Raw genomic sequence first — 22239 nt, forward strand, 5'->3', positions numbered from 1 at the left:
GTAGATATTTTAACAAAATTGAGTCTTCCAATTCATGAATGTAGAATATCTTCATTTTGGGGTGTCTTTTTCAATTTATTTCATCAATGTTTCATAGCTTTCATTGTAGAGATTACTTCTTTGGTTAACTTTATTCTTGGTATTTTATTTTATTCATAGCTATTGTAAATGAGATTACTTTCCTGGTTTCTTTTTCAGATTCTTTTCTGTAGGCATATAGAAATGCTACTGATTTTTGCATGTTGATTTTTTTATCCTGCAACTTTACTGAATTTGTTTATAAGTTCTGTTTTCTGGCAGAGTCTTTAGGTTTTTCTAAATATGATTTTATATCGTCTGCAAAGAAGGATAATTTGACTTCTTTCTTTCCAATTTGGAGGCCGTTTCTTTCTTTCTTTTGTCTAATTGCTCTGGCTAGGACTTCCAGTACTATGTTAAATAGGAATGGAGAAAGTGGGCATTCTCATCTTGTTACAGATCTTAGAAGAAAGGCTTTCATTTTTCACCATTCAATATAATACTAGCTATGGGTTTGTCATATATGGCTTTTATCATATTGAGGTATGTTCCTTCTATATTCATTTTTTTGAGAGTTTTTGTCATAAAGGATGTTGATGTTGAATCTTATCAAATGCTTTTTTGGAATCAATTGAAATGATCCTATGGTTTTTGTCCTTCATTTTGTTGACATTATTTATCATATTTATTGATTTGCATATATTGAACCATCCTTGCATCTCTGGGATGAATCCCATTTCATCATGATGAATGACATATATATATTTTTTTCAAGATGGAGTCTTGCTCCGTCACCCAGGCTTGAGTGCAGTGGCACAATCTCGGCTCACTGCAACCTCTGCCTCCCAGGTTCAAGCAATTCTCCCGCCTCAGCCTCCCAAGTAGCTGGGATTACAGGCACCCGCCACCACACCTGGCTAATTTTTGTATTTTTAGCAGAGATGGGGTTTCACCATGTTGGCCATGCTGCTTTTGAACTCTTGACCTCAAGATCTGCCCGCCTTGGCCTTTCAAAGTGCTAGTATTACAGGCATGAGCCACCACGCATGACCGTGATGAATGATATTTTTAATGTGTTATTGAATTTGGTTTGCTAGCATTTTGTTGAAGATTTTTGCATCTGTGTTCATCAGAGATACTGGCCTGTAGTTTTCATTTTCAACTTTCCATTTCTTGATTCATTGGTTTTAGCCAGTACCTCTTGACTTCCCTCTAAGACAATGAAGGATTTAACAGCCCTCCACTCCTGTCTCTGTCTCCTCCCCTTATGGGTATTCCCAGTGTCACAGCTTCAGTTCATCACATAGTTAATTTTACATTGCCAAAATTTATAGAATTTATACTTTCTTATATAATTATACTTTATTTTTCTATGTTTTGGCTGTTAAGTCTAAAAGTGGTCAGAATTTATATTTTATTTAAAAGAATATTACTATTCATTGTATAATCAATTCCATTCAGTTCCAATAAAAATGTTTGTTGATTACATACTTTGGGCCAGACACTCTTCTAAGTTCTAAGGATACATCAATGAGTACAACAGGTGACAGTGAGTACAACAGGTGAACAGCCTTTACAGAGCTTACATTTTAATGTATGGTTAGACTCAGAAAAAATGATGCAACCCTAAGTCATTTAACCTTTGCCAATAGAAAAATATGTGAACATACTTAAATTGGGAGAAGGAGAGAAGAAGTAGAGAAAACAGGGCACTGAATTTTTATATTATTAGAATATGCCTTTACTTTCTCTCTGTGATAACCCAGAAACCTCAGCATTTTAAAAGAAATGTATTTCTTTTTGTTAAAGATATTCTTTCCAAAGCCTCCTGACTGCCGATCTAATTTGCTGTTTTCAATTTCATCTTGCTGAAGGATTCTTTGTTTAGTTTATTGTAGGGGTTTTCTTGCTTTTGCTTTTTCTGGTTTTACTTTGTATTGAATGGCTAGGGTTGGTTGCTTTTATAATTCCACGTCTTTCTCTTTTATTTATACTGCTGGAATAAATTCTCAAACAATTATTTCAAGAAGAATCATATATTCAGATAAGGACTTTATTTTTGCCATTTCATTATCCCATTTGGTCAATAGATTTTGCCGGGAATAGAATTGTTTATTAAAAATCCATTTCTATCAGAACTCTGAAGGTATTCTCTCACACCCTGAATAAAAAGGTCAGATGCCAACCTGAGTTTTGCTCCCCTGAGGCTATCCTGCCCGCCTATCAATAAGTATTACATTTTCTTTTCTTTAGCCTTGGCAAAAGAAATTTTACAAGGATATATTTAAGTGTGAGTCTTTTTATAAAACTAATTTTGCTGGGTATATTATAGGAGCCCCCTCTCATGAGACTCTTACCTATTTTCAGCTATGGAAAAATCTCCTTTATTCTATTCTATCCTATTTATTTATTTTGCTTTTACTAGTCATGTGTAGTAGTGAGAAGCAGGGAAAGAGTAAAACAAGGAATTTGATCTGTAATTGACTATGAACAATCAATTGAAATAACTCATTACCCTCGGACCAGCCTTCATTCTTTGTTTCTTGGACAAGTTCCTATCTTTTGGAAATCATACTGGGTAGATTTGGGCCTTCTTATATTGCTTCTCCATATTTCTTCACTCTTCTCATAATTCACTTCTTAGCTTTTTTTTTTTTTTTTCCTCTATGTTCTGGGAAATTTATTTAACTCTTTGGTCCAGTCTTGCCATTCGATTTTTTATTTTGACAATGGTATTTTTAATTTCCATGAATTCTTTCTTATTCTCAGATAGCAGCCCTTTTAAATTTAATGGGTACAATTTCTTATTCATTTAAGGTTATCTTCTCTTCTTTGAACCGTCTGTTTCCTTTGCGTTCTTTGCTCTGCTATCCATCTTGGTCTTTGCCTTTTGTGCTGATCACTTTCTCTCCTTGTGTATGAAGGATTGGACTGATTGCTTCAGATAGCTGATATGGGTTGCCTCTGCCTTTTAGGGCCTACTCATCAATAAGAAGGCTGGCCTCATGACCTGGGTATGATTTCAGGGTCCTGGTTCCCCGGCTTCACTTTAGGGCATGTGGGCAGAGAGCTAGGTCCCAATGCCTCCCTATTTTACACTGCCAGAGGAGGCTCTGCTCTGAGGAGCCAGTCCCTACTCTGTAAGCCTCGTACCCTCTAGAGTGTAGTTCTTGGTTTTAGCATGAGGGCAGTGCTTCCGCTATAGTTGGGGAGCTGGCTGTGAAAGAAGGTGAGGCCAATCTGTACAACCATCCTGTATACGAGTCTCCAATCAAGCCCCCAACTCTGTCTTATATCCATGGATTCTAGAGTCTCAGTCTTGTGAAATATTCTGAACTTTTACAGTCTTCTTCTGTGCATCTTCTGAGCTGTGTCTCTCTTTCTCTTATTTTTCTACCAATAAAATTCTTCTGTCGTCCATTCCAGATGTCAGTGAAAATCTTCCACCCCCTCATGCACCCACCTCTTATTTTCAAGGTCTTTATGAACATATTCCTATTTATCTCCTTTCTAACATTTCAAAAGATTTTAAGAGCAAAAAGGAAGATACAGATGTATGCCCTACCCAGCACCTTGTATCAGAATCTCCTTTCTTTTTCCCTTATAAAATACTGAAAATATCACCTTAAATTGTATTTCATTAGTGTTGTTTTCAAGTATTGAAAAGAGACTGTTCTTAACATTTGTCTTGAACAAGTTGGTGGCTATTTTTGTCTTTGTTTCTGTCAAAGCAGGTGCCAGTCCAATTGTGAATTTAAATGTATTATCTCAATAACTGGGTTCAAATTATGGGATGTGTCCAGCACTGATAATTGGGGGTTAGGCAAGAACCTCTGTCTTCTGAAAAATAAAATGTTCAACATGTGGGATATTTGTTTCTGAGACACAAGTCTAAGAGTGCAGAGTTGTGGGGTTTTCAACTCACATGAGTGTCCTTCCTTGGATTTGGTAGTGGTTTCTTAGATATGTCACCAAACCCACAACCAACCAACTAAACAAACAAACAAAACCTAGATCTTCATTAAAATGGAAACCTTTTGTGCTTTAAAGGATACTGCTATATCTCAATATTTGTGTCCCTCCAAAATTCGTAGGTTAAAATCTTAATCCCGAAGGTAATGGTATTAGGAGATGGGGCCTTGGGAAGGTAATTAGGTCTCGAGGGCAGTACGTCATGAGCGGGATTATTGCCCTTATAAAGAAGGCCTGAGAATTCCCTGCCTCCTCCACCATGCCAAGTTAGAGTGAAAGCAAAGCTATTTATGAGGAATCCTCACCAGACAATTTGCCAGCACCTTGATCTTGGAGTTCTAGTCTCCAGAATTGTTTGTGAGTTACCCAGTTTTATAGTATTTTGTTTTAGCAGCCCAAACAGACTGAGACAGAGACAGTAAGAAAGTGAAAAGACAAGCTACAGGGTCATGTGCAGTGGCTCACATCTGTAATCCCAGCGCCAAGGTGGGTGGATGACCTGAGGTCTGGCCAGGTGGATCAGCCTGGCCAGCATGGTGAAACCCCATCTCTACTAAACATACAAAAATTAGCCAGGTGTAGTGGCACATGCCTGTCATCCCAGCTACTCAGGAGGCTCAGGCATGAGAATTGCTCGAACGTAGGAGGTGGTGGATACAGTGAGCTGAGCTGAGATTGTGCCATTGCATTCCAGCCTGGGCAACAGAATGAGACTGTGTCTCAAAAAAAAAAAAAAAAAAAAAAGACGACCTACCAAGTGAGACAAAATATTTGCTAATCATATATTTAATAAGGCACTTGTATCTAGAATACATAAAGAATTATTATAACTCAATAATAAAAGGACAGTCCGATTTTTAAATGGGCAAAAAGTCTGAATAGACATTTCTCCATGTATCCAAAGATACGCAAACAGCCAACAAGTTCACAAAAAGATGCTTAATATCATTGGTCAACAGAGAAAATGCAAATCAAAGCAACAATGAGATGTCACTTCACACCACTGTTATGGCTAGAATAAAAAAGACAGATAATGACAATAATTGGTAAGGCTGTAGAGAAATTGGAATCCTCATGCACTGCTAGTGGGAAGTGGTACAGCTACTTAAGAAAGTCCAGCAGTTCTTCAAAATGTCAAATAGAGAGTTACCATACTATCCAAAAATTTCATTTCTAGGTATGTACCCAAGAGAAATCCAAGCATACACCTACACCAAAACTTGCATGCAAATGTTGAGAGTGGCATTATTTATAGTAGCCAAAAGATGGAAACAATGCAAATGTCTATTAATTGATGAATGGATGAATAAAATGTGGCATATCCATTCAATGGAATATTAATGGCAATAAAAAAGAATGAAGTACAGACACATGCTACGATTGGGGCGGACCTTGAAAACATGCTAGCTGAAAGAAGCCAGTCACAGAAGACCAATATCGTTTCATTCCATTTATATGAAATGTTCAGAACAAGCAAATGTATAGACAGAATGTAGGGTAGTGGTTGCCTAGGGCTGGGCAGGATGTTAGGTTTAGGGGTGATAGCTAAAGGGTACAGAGTTTCTATTTGGTGATAAAAATGTTCTAAGATTGATTTTGATGATGTTTGCACATCTCTTTAATATACTGAAAACCATCGAACTGCACAATTAAGAAAGTAAGATTGAATCAGGAGGCTGTTTTGAGTAGGGTTTAAGAATACAGACTTTGGGGTCGGGCGTGGTGGCTCACACTTGTAATCCCAGCACTTTGGGAGGCCGAGGCGGGTGGATCACCTGAGGTCAGGAGTTCAAGACCAGCCTGGCCAACATGGTGAAACCCCATCTCTACTAAAAATACAAAAATCAACCAGGTGTGGTAGTGGGTGCCTGTAATCCCAGCTACTCAGGAGGCTGAGACAGGAGAATCACTTGAACCCAGGAGGTGGAGGTTGCAGTGAGCCTAGATCGTGCCACTGTACTCCAGCCTGGGCAACAAAGAGTGAAACTCTGTCTCAAAAAAAAAAAAATACAGACTTTGGAATTAGGCTGACTTGAGTTGAATTCCTGGCTTTACTACTTACTGGTTGTATGCTTTACTAAGATACTAATTCTCACTGCCTCTCAATTCCCATATCTGGAAAGCAAAAATAATGATATCAGACTTAGAGTGCACGTGTGTGGGCACACACACCCACACATACACTTCTCAAAATGGCCAGAAACTGTCTTGTGGAAGCAGAATGGTGGAGGCCAGTCAAAGGCTTCCTCACTCCTGCTCTGCAACAACATACCCCCTCTCCAACTCTTGCCTTGGTGCAGAAGCAGCTATGTCCCACTTTATCCTAAGGTCCTTGACTCAGGGGAGGGAAGACAGATCCAATTCAGTGAGAAACCAACTAATTTTCACCTTCTCTTGATCCTTTCTTTTCCTCTTTTATCTGTCTCAGTCCCATATCCATGAAGTTCTTTCCTCAAATTTGAAAAATGGATAGGGATGAAAGACAGCAAAAAATTAACTTTAAAAATCTCTCACTATTTTGATATTATACCCAAGGTCCCAGGGACACAGTAGACAAGGACTGGACATTTATCAATTACAAACTCCAAGACTAGGATAAGTTACTTCAATGGATGTGGAAATTACAAGTGGTACTTAGATGCTAGCTGACTCGGCAGATTAATCATTATGGTGTAGTATAAAGTCTAGATGAAATAAAGTCAGCCCAGTAATTCTAGTTGGAGAGAGGGCATGTACACACTTCAAAAACAATCAGTCAAAAAAAAAAAAAAAAAAAACACAGGCTGTGGAGAATAGCCATTTCCAAAGCCACAGGAAACTTAGGAATGAGTTTTCTAAGAGAATGTTTTATCTCACGCCAAATAGATGTAACATTAAAGCACCAAGCCTATAGCCTGCTGGACCTACCAATCCATGCTTCTCAATAAAGGACTACTCACCCAAAGGGAAAAACATTTTCAACTCCTTTCTTTACTTACTTTAATCTAAAATCGACTCTACTGAGAAGACAAGGAAGATGTGACTAATATTTTGGCAGGAAGCAAATCCACCCTACAGTGGCAATCTAGGACTGGTACTAGCCATCCGGATGGTTGGTTCTTAGCAAGATGGTGGTGACATAGAGTTAAAAAATTTCTAGATTAAAGCAAAGATAAGAATAATGAACATAATGATGATAATACAATAATCATAGCAAACATTTATTAAGAATTTACTATGCCCAGGAAGTCTTCTAAATACTTCATGTTTTAACCCATCAAATTCCAAGCATAACCCTACAACTAATATTCTCATTATTTAGAAGAGAAAACTTAAGATAGAGACCATCCTCTCATTTGGTAGCACCCAGAATTGAGGCCAAGGGAAGTAAAGGGTCTTGCATATAATTATTGAAGTTTGTTTTATTTGCCTTCAAACTTCCTTCTTCATGAATTCATATTTTCTCTTTACCATATTTCAGGTTCTCAATCCTTTTTATTTATTCATTTATTTTAAATAGACACAGGGTCTCACTGTGTTGCCCAGGCTGGTCTCAAAGTCCTGGGCTTAAGCTATTCTCTTGTCTCAGCCTCCCAAAGTGCTGGTGTCACAGAGGTGAGCCACCATGGCTGGCCAATTCTCTTTATTTATAAAGAAACATGTTCTCATGAAAACATCCTATGTCAGCCATTTATCCTTTACTCATCAAGGTCACTAACATCTAAGTGATATTGGTGCCAAACCCAATGTTTAATATCTTTCTCTTGCTTGTCCCATAGGCAGCGTTTTTTTCTTTTTGTTTCTTTTTTAGAATTTCACATTATATTGTAGACTAAAGGGTAGACATACAGTTTTGTTACACTGAGTAATGCTGAGGCAATTGGGTAAATTGAGTGATACTGAGACTTGGAGTCCGACATGGCAAAAGGAGTGCACAAGCTCCCACAGGCCTCTTTTATAAGAGCACTAATCCCAATTCATGAGGTGGAGCTCTCATGACCTAATCACTTCCCAAAGCCCCCATCTCATAATATCATTGCATTGGAGATTGTTTCAACACGTGATTTTTTGGGGGATACACGAATATTCAGACCATAGCAATGTCTGAGACATCTCAAACTTAATATGACCAAAACCAAAGGTGTAATTTCCCTTACCAGACCTGCTTCTCCCACAATCTTTCCCTGTATCAGTAAATGGCAACTCTGCCATTCTTTTTTTTTTTTGAGATGGAGTCTCGTTCTGTCACCCAGGCTGGAGTGCAGTGGTGCAATCTTGGCTCACTGCAACCTCTGCCTCCCAGGTTTAAGCGATTCTCCTGCCTCAGCCTCCCGAGTAGCTGGGATTACAGGCACCCACCACCATGCCTGGCTAATTTTAGTATTTTTAGTAAAGATGGGGTTTCACCATGTTGGCCAGGCTGGTCTCAAACTCCTGACTTAAGGTGATCCGCCTGCCTCATTCTCTCAAAGTGCTGGGATTACAGACGTGAGCCACCACGCCGGGCCTAAATCTGCCCTTCTAGGTACTTAGGTGAAGAGTCTTGGAGTCATCCTTGACTCCTTTCTTCATCCCCATATTTACATAAACAAATCCTATGGCTCTAAAGTCAACATAGATCCACAACGTAATGTTTTCTCACAATTGCTGTGGTCTGGTCCAAGCCTCAACCCTCCTGCCTGGATTGTTGTGACAGCACTGAAAACAGTTTGTTCTTCCACCTCTGCCCCACTGCAGCATGTAGAGTGAAATTTTGAAGCCATGAAGTCAAAATCCCACAATAGCTTCATATGTCACTCAGTCAATAACTAAATTCCTTCAATGGTTCATAGGCTCTACGTGCTTTGCAGGTTTCCTAACCTCACCCAACAAATCCCTCTGACCTCCTTCTCATACAACATCTCTTAATTCACTTGCTCTTGGTCTCCTTGTTGTTTTTGTATCAGTCATGTCACTACCTTAAGGTCTTTGCACATGCTGTCTCTCAGTATGGAACACTCTTCCCCAGATAAACACATGGCTAGCATCCTCTCTTATTTTAGGACTGTGCTAAAAAATCATTAGAGAAGTCACTCAAAATGATGAGAAAAGAAGCCACTGAATATAAATGACAACCTATCACTTCTGCATTCCTGATCCCTTTCTCTTGATTTGTTGTGAGCCTTAGCAATTATAACCACTTGATTATTAGATGTTTAATTGTCCATTGTTGGTCTCTCCATATTAACTCTAAACCACATGAAAGCAGAAACTCTGTTTACTTTGTTCACTGTAATATCCCCAGCATCTCAAACAGCACCTGGTACTGTTAAATTAGTGAATGGATACAGTTAAATCAGAGTGTAACCTATCACAGGACTACTTGTAATTAAGATTTACCACTTATTGCAGAAATAAAGACATTTCTTCTGTCAAAGAACTTCAGGACCTAAATATGGTGAGGGTGAATGTATCTGTGGAATTATTCTTCATGGGGTCCGTGATCCTACCTTCATATTGATTTATCCTGAAAACTGTTCCTTTAAAGATTCACTTATAAAGTAAAATTAATGATAGAAGGATGACCATATTGCTTTGGTTTGGTCAGGGCTCTTTCAGGCATTAAAATGTATTGATCATTGTGGCTGTGGAACTCTCTGTGGACTTGACTAGAGTCCTCATGACATCTGTATGTTTTGGGAAATCTTTTTTTTTCTTTTTAACATCCTTCGAGGAAAAACATGAAGACCTCAGTGTCCATGGGGGATTGGTTCCAGGACACCCTCACAAACACCAAAACCCATGGATGCTCAAGTCCCTTATACAACATGATGTAGCATTTGCATATATCCTGTACACATCTATCCTGTACAGCGGCCACAGCTATTCTCTGGGAACCAACTTAAGGGCTGTCTTCCTTTAAAAAGCACACCACAGTATACCCACTCCTAGTACGAATACGATAGCTATGAGTGTGACTGCCACGGAGGCCCAACTGCACCATAGACCTCATGTCAGTGACCAGACAGTTAAATGAATGAATTTGCTGAAGAGACTGAACGTTTGGTTTGCTTGCAGACTGTTTTTTTAACCTTTGCCCATTCAGCAACTGTTAGTAACTGTTTTGTCTCTCTTCTTACCCCACAGTACAGTTGGTCCTCCATATCCATGGGTTCTGTATTGGCAGATTCAACCAACTGTGTATTGAAAATATTTGAGGAAAAAGGATGGTTGCATCTGTACTGAACATGTACAGACTTTTAATCTTGTCATTACTCCCTAAACAATACAGCATTACAACTATTTATGTAGCATTTACATTGTATTAGGTACTATAAGTAATCTAGAGATAGGCCAGGAACAGTGACTTGCCCCTGTAATCCTAGCATTTTGGGAGGCTGAAGTGGGAGGGTCATTTAAGCCTAGGAGTTCAAGACCAGCCTGAGCTGCATAGCAAGACCTTGTCTCTACAAATAATTAAAAAATTAGCCAGGTGTGGTGGCGCACGCCCATGGTCCCAGCTACTAGAGATGCTGAGGTGGGAGGATCACTTGAGCCCTGGAGACTGGAGCTGCAGTGACCTATGATCATGTGACTGCACTGCAGCCTAGGCAACAGAGCAAGACCCTGCCTCAAAAAAAAAAAATAAATAAATAATAATAATAATATAGAGATGATTTAAAGTATATGGGAAGATGTGTACAGGATATATGCAAATGCTACATCATGTTGTATAAGGGACTTGAGCATCCATGGGTTTTGGTGTTTGTGAGGGTGTCCTGGAACCAATCCCCCATGGACACTGAGGGATGACTGAATTGTGTAGGGTCAAGCTTCCACTATTGAGCACCTGACTTATATTACCCTTCTCCTTTTTGATATTCATGTGAGTGGGCTTTATTTGGGTAAAAGGAAAGGGACATTTCCATGAGTTCCAGTTTCCAAGGAGAGGGGAACTCTGTTGACACTGCGCTCTGTGACACATCACCTCCACTACCCCAGAGGTCACCTACCAATGGCTCCCACACACCCTGATTGGCTCTTATGGCTCTGCCTGAGGACACTGGACACAGGCCTAAGTTTGGCCATGCTCCCATATGCTGTTAGGAGTGGGGCAGGTCTGACATGCCAGCGAGCTCATGCCGCAGGAGGGGTCCTCAACCAATAGAGATGGGAGCTGCTGAACAAGTAATTCAGCTTTTTGTCACCTAGGGGGACAGTTCTGGGGTGTTTTTCATCCATTTTCTTAGAATGTACCCAGAAATATTAAGCCCTGTCACCCATTTTGGTAACCTATTCATTAAAACTCCCAATATATTGGCTTTACTCTCATGTCTTATTTTCCCACTTCCTCAATGTCCTTCCTGGACTCACCTCCCAAAGAAACTACTTGTACGGAAATTCTTTTCTCAGATTTTGACTACAGGGAACCCAAATTGAGGTGGAGCATATATTCCTACTTGAAGTGGCCTGATCCTACACTTGCTCTTAGGGAGGAGAAGCACTTAGAGCTACAGAGTATCTGAACTAGCAGCTGTTGCTGCCACATAGAAACTGTCACTGAGCCGCATGAAGTGATATGGCAGGACTGAAACTGACCACGTATTTTATCACTTGGATATTAAATAACAATACTTGTTGGTTAATGAGTACCAAAGACATGATACTCATTTCTTCAATACTTTATTGATTTAATTAGATATGTAAGTTATCAATATGAATAACAGAGTAATGCATGTTATCATTGGATGATGATAAGATCTGTTGTCTCTTATACAGCACTTTTAAGAGATAATGGTCATTTGTGAATTTAATTTATGCTCAATATCATTAGCCATCAGGGAAATGCAAATCCAAACCACAATGAGATATCACTTCACATCCACTAGAATGACTGGAATGAAAAGGCAGACAATAACAATGTTGGTGATAATGTGGAGAAATTGGAACCTTCACACACCACTGGTGGGAATGTGAAATGGTCCAGCCTCTTTGAAAAACAGTTTGGCAGTTCCTCAAAATGTTAAATATGGAGTTAGTGTATGACCTGGAAATTCTATTCCTAGGTTGACATCCAAAAGAAATGAGAACATGTGTCCACATACAAATTTCTACATGAATATTCATAACAACATTATTCATAATGAATGGCTTAAAGTAGAAACAACCCAAATATCTATTAACCAGTGAGTGGATAAAATAAAATGGGGCAAATCTATATGATGGAATATTATCTGGCAATGAAAAGAATGAAACGCTGATGTAGGCAATAACATTAATAAACCTTGAAAAACCCTTATGCTGAAGGGTCCAGATACAAAAGGCTATATATTATTCTATATTTATGAATTGTCCAGTATAGAAAAATCTATAGAGACAGAAAGTAGATTAGTGGCTGCCAGGGCTGTGGGTGGGGAAAATAAGGTGTGACTCTAAAGGATACGTGGCTTCTTTTTGAGATGATGAAAATGTTTTAAAATTGGTTTTGGTGATGGTTGGACAACTGCGAATACACTAAAAACCATTGAATTGCTCTTCCTAAGCCGGCGCTCAGCGAGTTCTCCCAGGAGAAGGCCATGTTCAGTTCGAGCGCCAAGATCGTGAAGCCCAATGGCGAGAAGCCGGACGAGTTCGAGTCCGGCATCTCCCAGGCTCTTCTGGAGCTGGAGATGAACTCGGACCTCAAGGCTCAGCTCAGGGAGCTGAATATTATGGCAGCCAAGGAAATTGAAGTTGGTGGTGGTCGGAAAGCTGTCATAATCTTTGTTCCTGTTCCTCAACTGAAATCTTTCCAGAAAATCCAAGTCCGGCTAGTACGAGAATTGGAGAAAAAGTTCAGTGGGAAGCATGTTGTCTTTATCGCTCAGAGGAGAATTCTGCCTAAGCCAACTCGAAAAAGCCGCACAGAAAATAAGCAGAAGCGGCCCAGGAGCCGTACTCTGACAGCTGTGCATGATGCCATCCTTGAGGACTTGGTCTTCCCAAGTGAAATTGTGGGCAAGAGAATCCACGTGAAACTAGATGGCAGCTGGCTCATAAAAGTTCATTTGGACAAAGCACAGCAGAACAATGTGGAACACAAGGTTGAAACTTTTTCTGGTGTCTATAAGAAGCTCACGGGCAAGGATGTTAATTTTGAATTCCCAGAGTTTCAATTGTAAACAAAAGTCACTAAATAAAATATATATTCACAGTAAAAAACAAAAAACAAAACAAAAAAACATTGAATTTACACTTTAAATGAGTTAGTTGTATAATATATGAATTATATATCAATAAGACTATTATTTTTCAAAAAGCAGAATGATACAAAATGTTATACCATGCAAAAACTAATAAAAGGAAGCTGACGTAGACTTCAGAACAAAAATATTACCAGGAATAAAGCAGGGTATTTCATAGTAATAAAGGCATAACTTTATTATGAAGATATGACAATCCTAAATGTATATGTACCCAAAGATAGTGCTTTAAAATACATGAAGCAGAAGTTAACAAACTGAAAAAGAAATAGACAAATCCACATAATTGTATGGGGATTTCAACATTTCTCTCTCAGTAATTGAGGGAGTAAGTATATGAAAAAAAAAACAAGGATATTAAAGTCATAAGCAACTTTGTCAACTAACTTGACCTAATTGGCACTTAGAGCTACTCCACCTAACAACCAGAGAATACAAATTCTTTTTCAGTGTACTTAGAACAATCACTAAAATAAAGTATTTGTTGGGCTATAAAACAAATCTCAATCAATTTAAAACATTGTAACCATACAGAGCATTAGAGAAAATCAATGAGAACAAAAGCTAGTTCTCTAAAATACTCAATAAAATTAATAAACCTCTAACTAGATTGATAAGGTTTTAAAAGAGAAATTACAAGTCAACATTGGTAACAAAGAAGAGATATCACTACAGATCTTTCAAATATTAAAAAAATAAAAAGGAAAAACTTTTTAGAAGGAGGCATGGGGGAATCTTCATGGTCTTCAGACAGTCAAAGATTTCTTACATAATTGTTTAAAAAGCATAAACTTTAAAACAAAAAAGATAAATCAGGCTCTCTCAAAATCAAAAATTCCTGCTCTTTCAATCATATCATCAAGAAAGTGGAAAAGCAAGCCACAGACAAGAAGAAAATATTTACAATACATGACAAAAGACATATCCAGATTACATTTTTAAATCTCTCAAACAGTAGAGAAAAATAGTATTAAAACAGGGAAATATTTGAACACACATTTCACACAGAAATGATATAAGAATGCTCAATAAGCACATGAAAAATGCTTGATCAATAATAACGGGAAGGCCAGGCATGGTGGCTTACACCTGTAATCCCAGCACTTTGGGAGGCCGAGACAGACGGATCACCTGAAGTCAGGGGTTTGAGACCAGCCTGGCTAATCACGGTGAAACCCCGTCTCTACTAAAAATATAAAAATTAGCTGGACGTAATGGCAGGCACCTGTAATTCCAGCTACTTGGGAGGCTGAGGAAGGAGAATCGCTGGAACCCGGCAGGCAGTGTTTCCAGTGGATCAAGATCACGCCACTGTACTCCAGCCTGGGCGACAGAGCGAGAGTCCATCTGTCGTAATGATAACCAGGACATTCAAATTAAAACCACAATGTGATGCCACTACAAATGGACTAAAATAGCTTAAAATACTAACAAGTGTTATTGCAAATGTGGAGCAACTTGAATTCTTATATATTGCTGGCGGGAAAGCAAACTAATACAACCACTTTAGAAAAGAGTTTGGCAGTTCCTTGAGAAGTTAAACATACATACCACACAAACCAACAATTCTATTTACTTAAGAGAAATGAAAACATATTTTCACACAAAAATTTGTATACAAATTTTCATGGCAACTTTATTCATGATAGCCAAAATCTGGGGGAAAAAAATCTAGTTTCCATCAAGAGTTTGTATAAACAAATTGTGATATATTGATACAATGGAATACTACTCAGTAATAAGCAGAAATGAACTACTGATACATGCAGAAACATAGGTGCATCACAAAAAGCATTATCCTGAGTGAAAGAAGCAAGACACAAAAATGTACATACTGCGTGATTCATTTTTTAAACTTGAGATGTGCTTTGAGTCTGAATTTTGCTGTTTGCCTACACATGTTGCAGTTCAACATGACCATATATGTCTTGCAAATTGGAAGCTGGATCCAAGAGCTTGATCACACTCAGATTTGATGTCTTTGGAATCAAATGGTGGCATTTTTTCTTTTCACCAATGGGCACATAATGTCTAGTTATACCCAATGTTAACAAAATGATGATTTTCCAATCTGTCATTACATTGGTTGGAATAATTTTATAAAGAGATACTCCTTCTCATCTACTAGTTGATTTTCCAGTGGTACATTTCTTAAAGGAAAGCGAGGATAAGCATTTGATGATTCTTTCGTTTTGATCTGTTTCCATAATAATGCTTTAGTTGTTTATCATATACTTAGTTTTTTTCTTTCTTTCTTTTTTTTTTTTTTAGAAAGACAAGTTATCTGTTTCCCAGGCTGGAGTGCAGTGACACAACTGTAACTCACTGCATCTCCAACTCCTGGGCCCAAGGGATCCTCTGGCCTCAGCCTCCCAAGCAGATGGGACTACAGGTTGCACACCACCACACCCAGCTGACTTTTTAAAAACTTTTGTAGAGATGGTGGGGGATCTCAATTTGTTGCCCAGGCTGGTCTCAAACTCCTGGCTTCAAGTGATCCTCTGGCCTCAACCCCCCAAAGCACTGGGATTACGGGTGTGAGCCATCACACCTGGCCCCAATTAGTTTTTTTAAATCTCTGTAGAAATGCATGGACTCAAAGATATTTGATGGGTTCCAGTTTATTACAATTCTTATCTTTGTTGAAGGTCAAATTGTCCTATCTTTGGCAATAAGAAATGGGAATAGAATAGAATAGAACAGGTGAGCCTCATTGAGATAGCTTCTGAGCCTTTACACAGGACTCTAGTGATCTTTAATAGTTTCCTTGATATCTGATATATCAAGATGTTTCAGATTTACCTTGCTCATTTCCTGCCCCATATCTAGAATCAGTCATTTCTTTAAGAAATGTTTATTTCTTTGAATATGCAATGGCATTTCAAGACCACAATCTGAGTACAGATATGCTTAGTGCTACTGACAAAAGATATAACTGGAATACATATTTTAAAACTCTCAATTCGATAAGTAGCGAAAAAATATTTTAAAATGGGGAAATATTTGGACAGACATTTTAATGAATAGGTCACAGCTTCTGGCCTTTTCAGTGGATGGATGGATAGATATAGTTGGGTAGAATATGTTGCGAGTATGTGCTATTTATCCTGGTATTTTCATTAAATTCAGAAATACGGGATTTTTATTTAACCTCTTCTATACTACATCTGTATTTTCCTTCTTTCTTACTGATAATCCCAGTTCTCAAGGATACAGGGGAAAATACAATTAGAATACTCTATAATTATTCATTTATATTCTCTCATATGACACACATAACAATCAGAAAAGAGCAATGTTAATACAACCACCACCAATTATAAGGACTGAAAAACAGTTTAAAACATTATTGCATCTGTAATTTCTATTTTTTCTACTTTTTATGCATATACATGTAATCTTTTCATATACTATCAGGGCATATACCTATCTTGAAGCCAGTATATGGGTCTTAATATAAAAATAACTGCTCTTCAATTTAGTTATCTTACAATCTCTCCTCATCAAAACTTAGGTATGGCTAGGATACACTTTGCTAGTGTAGTTCCATAAGGAAAAGCCTTTTGCATGCATCACTTGTTAAATAGACCATCTTTGGTCAAGTGTTTGCAGTGCTACCTCTGTCATATATCAACTTTCCATATATGTAAACATCTGTTTCTGAGCTCTATCTATCCCCAGGCCAACACCACATAGTCTCAATAGGTATTATATCTAGTAGAGCAAGTGTCCCTGCCTTGCAGAAACAAACACAAATTCTTTCTGAAGGAGCAAACTTTACAACCAAGCCTCAGAGAAATACCATAGTTAAAGTTCCATGTTACATATGCTCACTGCACACCTAGGAAACACACAACCATGATTGAGACTCAGCAAAAATAGTGAACCTCAGAATCAGACCTGCAAAGACTCACATTATTCAAATTATTAGACACCAAATATAGAATGTAAAATAAATATGTATAAATGCATTAAAATAACATGTATTAAATACATTTGAAAATGAGCTCTGGAAAGAATCTCCAGAAATGAAAATTATAATTGAAAGTAGAATCTGGATGAATGGATTTAATACTATATTAAACACAGTTAAAGAAGCAATTAGTGAGTTGGAAGACAAAGCTGAAGAACTCACACACAATGTGGACAAAGACAAAGAAAAGTGGCCTTTGAAAAACAGATTAAGAAATGTGAAAGACAGAGTGAGTAGATCCAACACACATATTATCTTTGTTCCAAGAAGAAACAATAAGGATGAGGGAGATGCAATATTGAAAGACCTAATGACTGAGTATTTTCCAGAAGGGGTTAAGAACACCAAATCACAAATTAATCCTTACCCATTTGCCCCAAGAATACTTGCTGGCAGCACTTGCAGTTGCAGTGTTTACCTGGAGATAACTTTGCCACAAAATATTTTGTCTTTATTATTAGTATTGCATCGCCCTAGTATAGCAACTTTGGAAACCACAGACATCATTCCATTTATAGCATTCTGGTTTTGGTAGTGGTATTTCTGTTACAGTAGATAGCTGGCCAAGGGTGAGTGGGGCAGGAGAGAGTTTCCCCCACCACACCCACCAGGAATGTCAGGTGACCATCAAGTGATGATTTGGCAGTTGTCACACTGCCTCTCTAAAAATGATAATTGGCAGCCAGTGCCAGGGAGAAGCAATTTACTGATGGTCCGCAGTTGTCACACTAAAGTGATCACTGATTACAGATGCCAGGCAGAGACAATTTCCCAAACAAAAAATAACACTTGAAATTGGTAATCAGCTTCTAATAAAATCTCAGAAACTGGAAAAGTGAGCTCAAGCATGTACGTAAGAGATACAATGGTGGGGTATGACCTTCCAGGGTCATTCCACTAGAAAAGAGAAGAAAGCCTCAGGCAGGCATGCATACAACTTCCTAAACACACTGTGCATGTTCACCTCCCAAGCATAAGGAGGGTACTGCATGCAGGCAGCTCACCCTAAGGGAAGAATCATGGGAAAGGCGGACAAGATACCGGAAACAGGCCAGCATATAAAGTCCTAGGATCAAGGTTAAATGGGGCACTTGACCTTCACAGTGCCCTCTTGGGTCTCTTCTAAGTGTACTTTCCTTTCTTTCTTGCTCTAAAGCTTTAAATAAACTTCTACTTCTGCACTGAAACTTGCCTCAGTATCTTTTTCTGCCTTATGCCCTTAGTCAAATTCTTTCTTCTGAGGAGACAAGAATTGAGATTGCTGCAGACCAGTATGGATTTGCTACTACTAACATTTCCATTTACAAAATATGATAATTCTTGATTGCTGAAAATGTCAGATCCTAGAAAATGTAGCATTCCTATGTGTAATGTTAACATCACTCTCGAACAGTTGTTGACAGAAGATTCATTTGATGAATCTGATTTTTCCAAAATAGACAATTCTGATGATTCAGATGGTTCTGATGATTCAGATGATTCCGATGTTTGTTCTGTTTAGAAATAACTCCAAGACCCATTTTTATATTTTATTTTCACATTGAAAATAAGTCAGATTTGCTTCAGCCTCAAAGAGTGTGTTTATGTAAAATTAAAGGAGCTCTGGCATCGAGCTGCATTTTTTTTTTTTTTCTAAATGGGAAAAGGTTTAAGGAAGTTTCCCAAAGTGCCAAACACCATAGGTGAAAAGAAAAACACAACTGAGTGCCAAATTCAGAACAATGAAAACACAGAGAAGAAAATAGAAGCAGGCCAACTGAAACAAAATGTAAAATAATCCAGAAATCATCTGTAATGACTGACAGCTGACTTTTCAGCAGCCAGAATAAAACCAGAAGCTCAGAAAATAAACTTTCAAAGTACTGAAAGTAACTTTCAACCTAGAACCCTATATTCAGCAACATAATCTTTCAAAAACAAAGGTGAAATAAAGACATCTTCAGACACAAATCCAAGAGGATTTACTATTAGTTGTACATTCACAAAAGGAACTTCTAATGAGGGTACTTGATCTCAGAAGGAAGGTTTACAATACATGAAAATAGAATACATAAGTGTTGACCGTTTCAATGGTAAAATTAATGCTTAATTTGTGAGGCTAAATATCAAGAGAGGGTAACATATAACTTTGGGTAGGTGGTGACTGGCATTACAACACTTTAAGATTCTTATATGATTTAGAGGAAAGTTATTAATATTAAAATGTTAATTATGCATGTTAAATTTCTAGGATAATCACAAAAGGAATAGAAATAACTATAAATATTAGTTCTTATTCTTACCATTATTATGATTATTATATTCCAGGGATCTTATAGAAAGAACACACATGCACACGCACACACACCAAAGATTCTGTACACAAAACACTTTGAATTAAACATTTCCTGCCTGATTTCTTTATATTTTTCTCAGCTAATGTGTACTATAAATCCCTAAGTGGAGACTGTAGAGGCTTTGCAGCATTTCCTATGTTTATTTGACATCAAAACCCTTATCTTATGGAACATCTATTAACATCTTGAGGTACTTGACAGTTTGGGGAACATCTTTTAAGTTGAATCTGAATTCATGAGAGTTTGTTTGTCTGTTTAAGGGAATAATAGAACCATGTGGGCTTGAGGAGAATAATAGAGTCCATGTTAGAAAGACCTCAGTTTTGGGAAAATAAGACATTAAGAAAGAGTTGAAAATACTGTTGACCAATGATACCAGAAAGGGTGGGACATATTGCAATCTGTTAAACGGAAAGAAAAAAATAAAAGCACCACCTAGCAAATAGATTGGAAAGCTTCTGCTACAGGGCTGTTGGGACATCTGGGAACACTGCCAAGCAATTCTGGGGAACAGACTTGGCACTAATTGTGGCCTTGTGTTCTTTATGAAAGTAAAAAGATTATTTTATAAGCCATAACACACTACCTAGACGCCAAATTGCCAGTTAAAATTCTATTTTCAAGCAGGTGTAGGCTTTCAAATAAGCTTTCACCCAACATAGGATGCTGCGTTTTCATAATCAAATATGATGCAAACTATCTTTTCATGTACATGTTCAGTGTTTCAAAATATTCCCGAAATGGCAGGTTCACTATGTCTTTAATTATAATGAAATCCTATGCATTTGCACTAAATGTAGTTGTTTGGTTGAGTACAGAGGGAACAAATAATCATATAAAGAAAGGAGTTTTTGCTCTTACCCATCCAATTAATTATTAGATTGATACAAAAGTAACTGTGATTCTTGCAATTACTTTTAATGGCAAAACTGCAATTACTTTTGCACCAACCTAGTATTTCCCCTTCAGCTTAACATTTTAAATGTGTCCAAGCGAAGAGAAGGGTGAATGGTATTTGGTAGTGTTTCTAATTTCATCCTGTTTATAATATAGGATGCTGTCTTTTCTTTCAGTCCATAATATTTCTATTGCAATTGATGTAATTTAATTACACTGATGCTTTACGCTGTGCAGGTACCAGGCTTGTTTTCTCTAAAAATTCAAAGAAACCTGCAGACATTAATCACAGTCTTCGTGGTGGAAGACAGAAAGGGTCAGCCAGATCTAAGCTCTGGCATGAAACGATTTTGATAGGTGGAAAGAAGAGAAGACTTTCACCCTCTCCAATTCTACTGGAATGCCGTCAGTACAATTTTCTCTTCCTCTCCGATCCTAGTAGGTTCAAAGTCTACCTCTTCCATGAATCTTCCTTGATAACCCTGGACCACCTTAATCTTTTTCCTTTTCTAAATTCCCACAGTTCTTATCTCTAGTTCTCAAGGTAGCACTCAAATTCTACTGCCCAGCATTGCCCCCAATTATTAGCTGGATCTTTTCCTCTAAACAATGAGGTCTTGTATTTCTGATTCCTGCTCAATTCAATGATGGGTTTACAGAGCGCAGTCCATAAATGCTGTTAATAAAGTGACTAATGTAAGAATCCGAGAGTTCGATTGTTTAGGAGCCAATTATGCTGGCAGTAGGGAGGTTTGGGATTATCGTGGGGATATGTCATCATTCTTGTCATCTATTTTCAAAGACCTTAAGGAAACACTAAGTACTCCTGAGAGCATCTAATCTCTCAGAATCCTTGTTTATCTGTGCTTATTATTAGATTAGACTAAAGGCAAAATAAGGACCTTTTCCTGGGTTCTAAGACTCTTTATGTGACAAAGAACTGCCCCAAAGGGATGGTGAGAAGAGAAAGCAGGGCATGAGGTGGTTCTGGGGACACATCTATATTTTTCACTTTTCCTGCCCTGCACCCATCCCAACCACCACATTGTCGTTTGATTGCCACTTTGTTCTTGGATTTCCCCTCACAGTCTCCTACACTTGTATCTTAAAGGACTGCTTTGAAGATGAGGATTTGGAAACGTGTGTTTAGCAACTTGTAAACGCCTCCTCCAAGGTTTTGCAAAGTCGACAGGAGGCATTTTGATTATAGCTATTTGTTCTCAACACATTGAGAGTTTGCAGATTAGAGATCAGATCCTGCCTTTTCTTGCCAATCAGGACAAACGCATGCAGCAAGGCTCCCCATGGAGCACCCAATGGAGCTCTCCATGGAATGGGCATGGTTACTAAGGCCTGAATCAGGGGAGAGGATGGGGAACACAGCCCTGATCTCTGCTGGCTTTGGAGCGAGTTGCCTCCTCTGCAGAGAACTGATGCAGCCTTGGCTGCGTGGAGGAGCCAACATGCAGGCGCTGAGAACGCCATGCTGACTAAAGCAGAGGGCCCTTTCAGCGCGAACAGCTGGCTGATTTATTTCAGAGGTGCCGTTTCCAGGGGAATGGGAAATTGTTTAGTCTGAGATCCTTGGCTGGTTTCCTTTTACATCATTTCTGTGTCTTTCAATTATTTGCACATTTGGGGAGTTCTAGGGCCTTCCTAGACCATACAGGTGTGTACTTTTAATAAAATGCAATTTATGAAAATCCGAGTTTACAAAATTGGTAAGTTATGAGGATGGATTATTTTTACCACAAAAGGATTTTGTTATGAAATTTAGGATCCATTTTATTAGTCAATAATGTTCCTGGTGTATATATCATTATAATTATGGATTTCTTTTTTC

General features: G+C 38.2%; 1 pseudogene across 1 annotated transcript; it reads left to right on the forward strand.

Annotated features, from left to right (window-relative positions):
• The first annotated feature begins 12482 nt into the window (after positions 1-12482).
• Positions 12483-13148, forward strand: LOC111536940 (annotated as a pseudogene). The gene has a single exon (XR_002729864.3). The product of XR_002729864.3 is annotated as a 40S ribosomal protein S7 pseudogene (transcript).
• Positions 13149-22239: the final 9091 nt, after the last annotated feature.

Source organism: Piliocolobus tephrosceles, chromosome 1, assembly GCF_002776525.5.
Source record: "Piliocolobus tephrosceles isolate RC106 chromosome 1, ASM277652v3, whole genome shotgun sequence".
NCBI classification, from domain to species: domain Eukaryota; kingdom Metazoa; phylum Chordata; class Mammalia; order Primates; family Cercopithecidae; genus Piliocolobus; species Piliocolobus tephrosceles.